The following is a 10,418-nucleotide window of genomic DNA, read 5'->3' on the forward strand; positions in this document are numbered from 1 at the left end:
GCCAAGACTCATAAAGTAGCTGTGTTCAAGAATCAACATACTGAACTAGGAGAATCAATAACACTATCTAAAATCTAAGTTCCTATAGATGCCAATCATTCTAAACTTCAATGGATAAAGTGAGATGCCAAAACTATTCAAGAGGCAGAAAGCTACTAGTCCCGCTCATCTGATTGGAGCTAAGTTTCATTGATATTTTGGAATTTATAGTATATTCTCTTCTTATTATCCTATTTGATTTTCAGTTGCTTGGAGACAAGCAACAATTTAAGTTTGGTGTTGTGATGAGCGGATAATTTATACGCTTTTTGGCATTGTTTTTACATAGTTTTTAGTATCATTTAGTTAGTTTTTAGTATATTTTTATTAGTTTTTAAATAAAATTCACATTTATGGACTTTACTATGATTTTGTGTATTTTTCTATGATTTCAGGTAATTTCTGGCTGAAATTGAGGGACTTGAGCAAAAATCAGATTTAGAGGCTGAAGAATGACTGCAGATGCTGTTGGATTCTGACTTCTCTGCACTTAAAATGGATTTTGTGGAGCTACAGGAGTCCAAATGGCGTGCTCTCAATTGTGTTGAAAAGTAGACATCCAGTGCTTTCCAGAAATATATAATAGTCCATACTTTGCCTGAGTTTAGATGACACAAACTGGCATTCAACGCCAGCTCTCTGCCCTATTCTGGAGTTAAACACCAGAAACAAGTTGCAAAGTAGAGTTAAACGCCAGAAACAGGTTACAAACTGGCGTTTAACTCCAAGAAAGACCTCTACACGTAAAAGCTTCAATGCTCAGCCCAAGCACACACCAAGTAGGCCCGGAAGTGGATTTCTACATCATTTACTTATTTCTGTAACCCTAGTAACTAGTTTAGTATAAATAGAACTTTTTACTATTGTATTTACATCTTGGAATCTCTGGACGTTTAGTTCGTAGATCAGAGAGGCTAGCCACTCGGCCATGTCTACCCTATTTTCACTTATGTATTTTCAACGGTAGAGTTTCTACACACCATAGATTAAGGTGTGGAGCTCTGCTGTTCCTCATGAATTAATGCAAAGTACTATTGTTTTTCTATTCAATTCAAGCCTATTTCTTCTCTAAGATATTCATTCGCACACAAGAACATGATGAATGTGATGATTATATGACGCTCATCATCATTCTCACTTATGAACCCGTGCCTGACAAACACTTCCGTTCTACATGTAAACAAGCTTGAATGCATATCTCTTAGCCTCCTGATCTACAATCAGAGTCTTCGTGGTATAGGCTAGAATTATTGGCGGCCATTCTTGAGATCCGGAAAGTCTAAACTTTGTCTGTGGTATTCCGAGTAGGATCTGGGAAGGGATGGCTGTGACGAGCTTCAAACTCGCAAGTGCTGGGCGTAGTGACAGACGCAAAAGGATTACTGAATCCTATTCCAGTATGATCGAGAACCGACAGATGATTAGCCGTGGGGTGACAGCGCATCTTGGACCATTTTCACTGAGAGGACGGGAAGTAGCCATTGACAATGGTGATGCCCTACATACAGCTTGCCATGGAAAGGAGTAGGAATGATTGGATGGAGACAGTAGGAAAGCATAGGTTCAAGAGGAACAAAAGCATCTCTATACGCTTATCTGAAATTCTCACCAATGAATTACATAAGTATCTTTATCCTATTTTATATTTTAATTATGTTTTAATTATCAATTCACCATAACCATTTGAATCCGCCTGACTGGGATTTACAAGGTGACCATAGCTTGCTTCAAGCCGACAATCTCCGTGGGATCGACCCTTACTCACGTAAGGTTTATTACTTGGACGACCCAGTGCACTTGCTGGTTAGTTGTGCAAAGTTGTGACAAAGAACTAAAATTATGAACGTGCGTATTAAGTTTTTGACGCCGTTACCAAGGAATGAACGATCACGATTTCGTGCACCATAAGTGCACCAGATCGTCTAAGTTATACCTCAGGTGAGTGAGGGTCGATCCCATGAGGACTGATGGACTGAGCAACAATGGTCGACTGATGGGTTCAGTTAGGCAGGCAGAAACGTTAGTTTTGTGGTTTTCAAAAGCACTAAACAGTAATTCAGGAGCAAAAAAATCAAATAAGAGAATTGGTGAGAAATCAATAAGAGAAAGTAGTTAAGGTATCGAAGATGCTTATTTTTTCAGATTAAGTTTTCTTAACAACTATTTTAGTCATGCAAGATTCATTTCATGGCAAACTGTAATTGACTAATCCCTAATTCCTTAGTGATTTAGTCTCATCTAACCTTCATCAACCGCCAATCCCTTGGTCACTTGATTCCGATTAGAGGGTTAAGTTCAGATCTAGTTTGTGGACACAAAAACCCTAATTACCCAAAGTTAAACGAATTATATGGCACGTATCTAGATTAGTTCAAGTAATTAGCAATTTAAGAGGAATTTAATTTCAAGTTGTGTTTAGGTGAGGGACCTCTTGCAAGGGTCACAAGAACACATCTAGAATAAGGCTCATACTCTCGTTCTACCCAGATTCATAAAATTAAGAATGAAAGCAATCTTTGAAACTGAATCAATACATTAATTAAAATAGAAAAGTAATATTCTTAATCCATAGAAAAAAACAGAGCTCCTAACCTTAATCAAGAAGGTTTAGTGGCCCATGACTTACAGAGAAAACAAGGGTTCTAAAAAGTATGAAAGTGCGGAAGTGAGAAGATGCCCCTGAAGGGTGAATCTTTTCCCTTTTATATCTAACTTAATTTTGATTTGAAAATAAAATAAAATAATAAATCCTATAACTAAAAGATATTGTTTGTAAATAAAAATTACAAAATTAAAATAAAAGATAACTACTAAAAGCTAAATCCACTAGAGATGCTCCAATGATGAGGTTTCAATTCAGATTGCCTGACGCTAAATACCAATTGGGTGTTTAACGCCCAAAGATGCAAAAACATCTCTTTTACTTGCTGGTTGCTGGCACAAAACGCCAGCTTGGCGTTTAGCGCCCAAGAGGGTTGCCTCAAGTATTCTCCTTTTTGCTCAAAACTCTGCCAAATTGCTCCAAATTTCACTTGAAATAAATAAAAACACTAAAATACTCAAAGTAGCATCCAAAGAGGATTTGTGCACTAAAATAATATAAAACTTAATAAATTCTAACTAAAAACGACTAGAAAATAAGGGAAAAATAGGTAAAAGATGCTCATGAATCACTTGTGACTTTATAGCTCCACGAGCTTGGTATTGGATATCGTATTCCAAAATTTCTATAGATCACTTGATTAGCCTTTTAGCAAGTTCGGATCATCTTAGAATTTGTCAAAGTGGTTGCTCTTTCCGAACTATGATAGTGTGGCTTTGAAAATAGTGTCACAAGCATCTAGTCGTTGTAACAAGAGCTAGAGCCAGCTTTTCCAGCCTCGGGTATCTGAGTTCAGCATGCTGCAAGAATTTGCTGACAAGGTATACTGAGTGTTGTTGCTTTCCTGTTTTGATATCAAGACAGAGCTAATAGCATGGTTAGTAACAAATAAATAGAGATAGAGAGGTTTATCGATATCAGGTTTTTGGAGAATAAGAAGTTAAGATAGTATAACCTTGAGTTCGATGAATGCATTTTCGCAGTCTTCGGACCATATGAATTTCCTTTGCTTCCTTAGTGTCTTGAAGAAATAATGTGATCGATGTGCTATCCGAGGTAGAAAATGTGATATTGCTGCCAGCCGGTCAGTGAGTTGTTAGACCTCTTTAATTGTCCTTGGGCTCCTCATGTTTAATATAGCTTGGCACTTTTTGGGATTAGCCTCTATGCCTCGGCAGGTGAGCATGAAACCAAGGAATTTCCCTCCGTGTACCCCAAAGGCACACTTCTCGGGATTGAGCTTCATGTTATAAAGCCGGAGTTGTTCGAAAATTTCCTTTAAGTCATTGATGTGATCGACTATTGATTTTATTTTTTCCACCATATCGTCGACGTATACTTCTATGTTTTGCCCGATTTAGTTTGAAAAAATTTTGTCCATTAGCCTTTGGTAAGTTGCACCTGCATTTTTGAGTCCGAATGGCATAACCTTATAACAAAAGTTACCATGGTGATTGATAAAAGCAGTCTTATCCTGGTCAGCCGAATACATTAGTATCTGGTTATAACCAGAATAAGCATCCATGAAACTTAAGCATTGAAAACCGGATGAGCTATCAACTAATTTGTCAATGCATGGGAGAGGGTATGCATCTTTTGGACATACCTTGTTGAGATCAGTATAGTCTACGCATATCCTTCACTTACCGTTATGTTTTTTAACCATAACTACATTGGCTAACCAGGTTGTGAATCTGAGTTCTTTGATGAATCCAACATTGAGAAGCTTCTGGGTTTCATCTAGGGAGGCTTCTCTTTTTTCTATGTCGAGATAGCACTTTTTCTGTGCTATAGGTCAGATTGATGGTTTGATAGCTAGCCTGTGGCAGATGATGTTCAGGTCGATGCCTGGCATGTCTGTTGGAGTCCAAGCGAAGAGATCGACATTTGGTGTAGTAATTCAAATTTTCCACAATTTAACCGGCATGTGCACCAGGTCATCCAAGTAATATCTCAGGTGAGTGAGGGTCGATCCCACGAGGATTGTCGGACTGAGCAAGCAATGGTTGTCAAGTTGGACTTAGTCAGGAGAATCAAAAAGGGGTTTGGTGAGTAGCAATTCATATATATAATAAATAAGCAATTAAAGAAAGCAAATAAGGGTTTGGTGTGAAAACATTATGAGAAAACAGTTAAAGTTTCAGAGATGTTTATCTTTTTGGATTAAAATTTCTTATCAACTATTTTAACAATATATGATTCATTCTATGGCAAACTATAAATGTCAAAACCCTAATCTCTTAGTGATTTAGCCTCCTCTAACCTTCATTAACCGCCACTCTCATGGTCATTTAATTCTGATTAAAGGGTTAAGTTCAAAAAACTAGTTTAGCACCACGAAAACCCTAATTACCCAACACTAACAGGATTATATGTCACATATCCAAATTTGTTTATGCAATTAGCGATTTAAGAAGAATTTTTGTTTTCAAGCTGTAGTTCAAGTGAGATAACTCTCTCGAGAATCACAAGAACTCATGTAGAAAAAGGTCATATTCTCGTTCCACCCAGTTCATAAGATTAAGAACGAAAATAATCCTTAGAATTGAATCAAAACATTAATTAAAATAGAAGAATAATAGTTCTAATCAAGAGAAATAAACAGAGCTCTTAACCTTATCCAGGAGGTTTAGTTGCTCAAGACTTATAGAGAAACTAGGGTTCTGAAAACGTGCGGAAGGAATAAGATCCTAAACCTAAGTGATCTTTTCCTTTAAATACTAACCTAATTTAAAATGGAAATAAAATAAAATAATAAATTCTAAACCTAAAAGATATTGTTTGTAATTAAAAATTACAAAAGGAAAATAAAAAATAAAGCTAATAAGTGCTAAATCCACCTGAGAGGCCTACACGAGGGTGAATTCGGATAGCTGCTGGCGTTTAATGCCAGTTTGGATGTTAAACACCTCAAGGGGAGTAGAATTGCACACGCCTGAGCCCCCTGCTGGCGCTAAATGCCAGGTGGGCATTTAGCGCCTAGGGAGGGTGCTGTCAGCATTTCTTCTTTTTAGTTTTAAATTCTGCCAAATTGCTCCGAAATGCACCTAAAATCATAAAAATACCAAAACAACTCAAAGTAGCATCCAAAGAGGATTTTTGCACTAAAATCACATAAAACTAAATAAAATCTAACTAAAAACAACTAGAAAATGCTAAGAAAAAGGGTATAAGATGCTGACACATCAACGTTTTGTTTCAATAATTTGATGAAGTGCTCCTGCTCTTCTCCTCTTAGAGCATCCTTAATATATGTATGCTTTCCTACCTTGGTTGTTAATTAGATTTTTGTCAGGTTGACTATAGGAATGGGTCGGTCTTGGTTGTTAGTCCGAGGATCTAAATCTACTAGTGGTGGTAGGTGCTTCGAGTTATAGACTTCTTGTACATATTGTTGGTCTTATTGTCTTGAAAAGTTTGCCTTTAGGCTTGCGTTGTAGCATTGCCTGGCTTCCCTTTGGTCGCCATGAATTGTGATGACTTTGTTATCTTGTGAAGAAAACTTAACACATAGATGCACAGTAGATACAATAGCGTGGAAAGCATTTAAGGAAGGTTTGCCTAGGATGATGTTATATGGGCTTTTGTACTCTATGACTAATATTGTATATCTAGAGTTTTGCAATCGTGATAGTTACCTAGTGTAGTTTGTAACCAAATATAGCCTCGGATAAGAACGCGCTCACCTGAGAAACCTACCAGTTCTCCTGATGACGGTTATAGGGCTTTGTCACTTAGCTTTATTTTCTGGTATGTGGAATAGAAAAGTACATCGGCGCTGCTTCCAGGGTCTTTGATAACTTTTTTTACCAATGGTTCGTTGACCTGCACTGATATGACGACTGGGTCATACAGGTTTTAGTCATTTGCTTCGTAGTCTGCAGTAGCAAATGAAATTTCTAATTTGTTTATGTTGGTGGTGTAGGTCGAGCCTGAACCAGTCATGGATATCATGGTTCGGGTATTATAAATTATTTTGGAATGTTGGTCGAGGTCTTCTGTCTGTCGCTTATGTCCACGACTATCTATGTACTTGTCTAATAGGCCCTACCGAGATAGCTTCTCAAGAAGGTCTTTTACCATAACGCAGTCATCCGTGGTGTGTCCGTATTTCTGATGGAAAATGCAATACTTGGACTTGTCCATGTATCGTTGATCCTGGTATATCCCAGCTTTGTTCGTAGGTTTGATCAGTTTGGAGTGTAGGATGTCTTTGATGATGTCCTCCCTCTTTGTATTAAAAAGGAGTGTAATTGTCGAACTTTGGAGTGAGTTTAAATGGTCTCTGGTCCATTCTATTCATTAAATGTTTGTTCTATTTTTCATCCTCTTTATTAGGATTGGCCCTTTCTGCTTTTCGGATTTGTTAGAACTCTTCTATTTCGATCTGGCTTGTTGCTTTTTCTTAGAACTCAGCTAGAGTTTTTGGTTTTGTGATAGCTATAGTTTCCTGAAATTTCCCAGGACGGAGTCCGCTCTTCAGGGCTTGTAGGTTGACTTCTAGGTTTAAGTTTGGTATTTCCATGATTGCTTCAACGAACCTCGTCATATAATCTTTGAGGCTCTTGTGTAGTCCCTACTTTATGGTACTGAGGTAATCAAAGTTATGCACATATATCTTTGATGCAGCGAATTTGTTAACAAAAAGGTCACCTAGTTTGTCGAAACTTGAAATGAAGCCGTCGGGTAAATTGGAAAACCAGATTAGGGTAACTCCATCCAAAAAGGTGGGGAATGTTCGGCAAAGGATCGGATCAGACGCTTTATTCATGGACATCATCGTATAGAATTTGGTAACATGTATGTTGGGATCTCCTATTCCTTCATAAGGCTTCAGAGTCATTAGTAAGGTGAAATTTTTGGGCATTTGGAAGCTCGTGATCTCCTTCAAGAAAGGGTTAGTCCTTTTCACTGTTGCTTTTAAGGAGGTTGTTATTATATTTTTAGCTTCCGACGTGCATTCATCTTGATCATCTTTGTTTTTGGTGTTTTTATGCTCTCCCCCCCCCCCTTACCCTGGCTATTTTGCCTTTGACGTAATAAGTCGGTAATTTTTTTATTTTCTGCTCGTAGGGATTCGTTGATGCCTAAGAGTTTGGCCGGAGTGAGAGGAGGAGCATTGATGTGTTTGTCTGCCATAAATTGTGACCTGCAAAAAAGGAAAATAGTAAAGTAGATTGTGAAGGATAGTGGGGTTAGGTAAAGAAGGGACCCACGGTAGACGTCAAATGTTCCTGTCAGAATAACCGATTCCAAGGTATAGCTCGTTCTCTCAGTGCTCTAACTTGCTCCTCCTTGGACAGGAAGAAAGTTACGTCGGTTTACCTGCAAAAAGTAAAGTAGATTGTGAAGGATAGTGGGGTTAGGTAAAGAAGGGACCCACGGTAGACGTCAAATGTTCCTGTCAGAATAACCGATTCCAAGGTATAGCTCGTTCTCTCAGTGCTCTAACTTGCTCCTCCTTCTCCTCCTTGGAAGACTGCGCTTTCGTTTTGAGTTTGTTTGGAGAGATTCGCGGAGAGATTCTATTGGTGATTTGAGATTGGCACGTCGTTATTCAATTTTTCATTTTTCCTGAGCTTATAGGTTTCTCTTAAGCCAAGTTATAACTAACGGATTAGGATCCATTGCCAAAAAAATTGTTCATCAATATGCAGATGTCTATGACAGACCCACACATGATATCATAACATATATTAGCACTTGGGATATGATCATCGAAAAGCAATTAGAATGACAAGGTAGGGATTGTGGGGGTTGGTGACACTTCCTCACTTTTTACAAATGATCTAATTTTGTAGTCTAAGTCAATGACAACCATGCAGCATACGTCGTTCCTAATGGGGTTGTGCCTTCCCATTGCGAGATCCACCATAAAAATCATTCTTGTTGCCTCATTGACAACCTAAAAATGATGGAAGTGCAAAAAAATCTTCAATGTAATGTCCATCATGGCTTAATAACTTCCACACTAACATAAAAAAACTAACAAACATATAGCATATGTAATACCTCCAAATCATATTCACCCTGCAGATAGGACTATATCATCCACTGCTTCACCCAAATGCCGCAACGCGTGCTACAAGTAGTTGGAAAAAATTTGTTAAATTAGTGTTTATAAAAGCATCATACATGATAAAAAGCTACAAGTGCTGAAATTTTTCAAGGTTTAGATGCAAATAATCACGATTTTGGATCTTACTACCCTATTATAGTTCAGCAAAATCGTATAGCAAGCATCTTATTGGGAGTGATTTCCCCTATTTGCTGTGACTACAAGAAAAATCATTTTTAGTGGCTATTTATTTTTTTTTTAGCTGCAATAAAAATAGTCGCTAATACATTTACCAGCAATTAGATATTAGCTATCTTATGCTTTGTCGCTAAAAGATTTTAGCGGCAATTATAACATTTGCCGATAAAAACTTTTTTAATGGCCGTAAAAGTATATAACTTTTAGTGGCCATTTTCTTGGAAATTTATATGGCCACCCAAAATAATTCTAAAATTGCAATGTTATTCATTTTTAGCAGCCATTACTATTGCCGCCAAAATCCATTTTATCGACAATTTATATAGCCACTAAAAATAATTCTAAAATTGTAACGTTATTCACTTTTACCAGCCATTACTATTGTTACTAAAATCTTAAAACTTTTTTTTAGTTATATTATACTCATTTTCTTAGAAGCATCGAACTACCTTTTTTTTAGAATCTCAATTATTTTTGCCAACAATCATTATTGTTATGCATAATATAAATATACTGAAATTAATTATTACAAAATAAGATATTTCATTAAACTCAAAATATTGATACACAAATTTCTCTTGAAAAGTAATAAATAATGTTACAAATCTAAACAACAAAAAATACTACACACCTATAAACTCAAAATGAGCTTCATGCACGGTTGCTATGTCCTCTTCTATCTCAAGAGTAAGATCCATCATCCTTTCCTGATGTTCAGATTTTCCTCCACATTTCATGCATTTTATCTGCAAAGTATGAGGTGCATGTTTACTCTCCACATTACTTAAATTAATGGATCTTAAAATGACAGGAATTTATCTATTGCAAAAGCATGGTAACACTATATTGGTGCATTATAACACAGCAGGAAAGGGGAAAAACTTAATAGTTTAGTAGATTTCAATATATAAACATAAATTACCTTTGATCTAAGGTGATCCCCGAATGTTAGACCAATTAAAGTGGTGTCCTCTTTCAATGAGCCAGATACATCAACCCCAGCATCCATAAGGCAAATAGATTGCATTGTGTCAATGGCATGCCTGTTGAATATAACACCAGATTCCTTCATCTAAAATGATCTCAGGACAAAAATTATATGGTTACACTTACAAAAGGGTTTACTTTAGAAATTCATGTGCCTCTTCTTCTTTGCCAATACATAGTTGACTTCCAGTACTCCTTAGTTGGGAGAGTATGCCCTTAGGAGAGAGTGGATATTTTGTATCCTTTGACTTCAAAATCAAACTTTCAAACTCACAGTTGAAACATTTTTTATTTGCACCTGAAATTGGCATAGGATTGTTTAACCCTACTAACGGTTTACAGAAGATAATATTCAAGAAATATGGCATGTAGATTATTTAAATGGAAAAACTTATTTGCTTACATACATGCTTTAGAATGTAGTCCTTGAAAGAAATATGCAGTGGTGTAAATACTAAGCACTGGTGTAAATACTTCTTTCGCTTTCTCATTGTTGTCCAAACAATATTCTTCTTTTATTTAATGGTATATATA

The 10,418-nt window shown here is 36.7% G+C and overlaps 1 long non-coding RNA gene across 1 annotated transcript; it reads right to left on the minus strand.

The window, feature by feature from the left end:
• LOC110264679 lies at positions 9,868–10,328 on the minus strand. The gene is made up of 3 exons (XR_002350853.1): positions 10,292–10,328; positions 10,023–10,182; positions 9,868–9,940 (listed from the first exon to the last, which is right to left on the minus strand). It is a non-coding gene; the product is annotated as an uncharacterized LOC110264679 (long non-coding RNA).

The sequence above is a fragment of the Arachis ipaensis genome, chromosome B07 (assembly GCF_000816755.2).
Source record: "Arachis ipaensis cultivar K30076 chromosome B07, Araip1.1, whole genome shotgun sequence".
Lineage (NCBI taxonomy): Eukaryota > Viridiplantae > Streptophyta > Magnoliopsida > Fabales > Fabaceae > Arachis > Arachis ipaensis.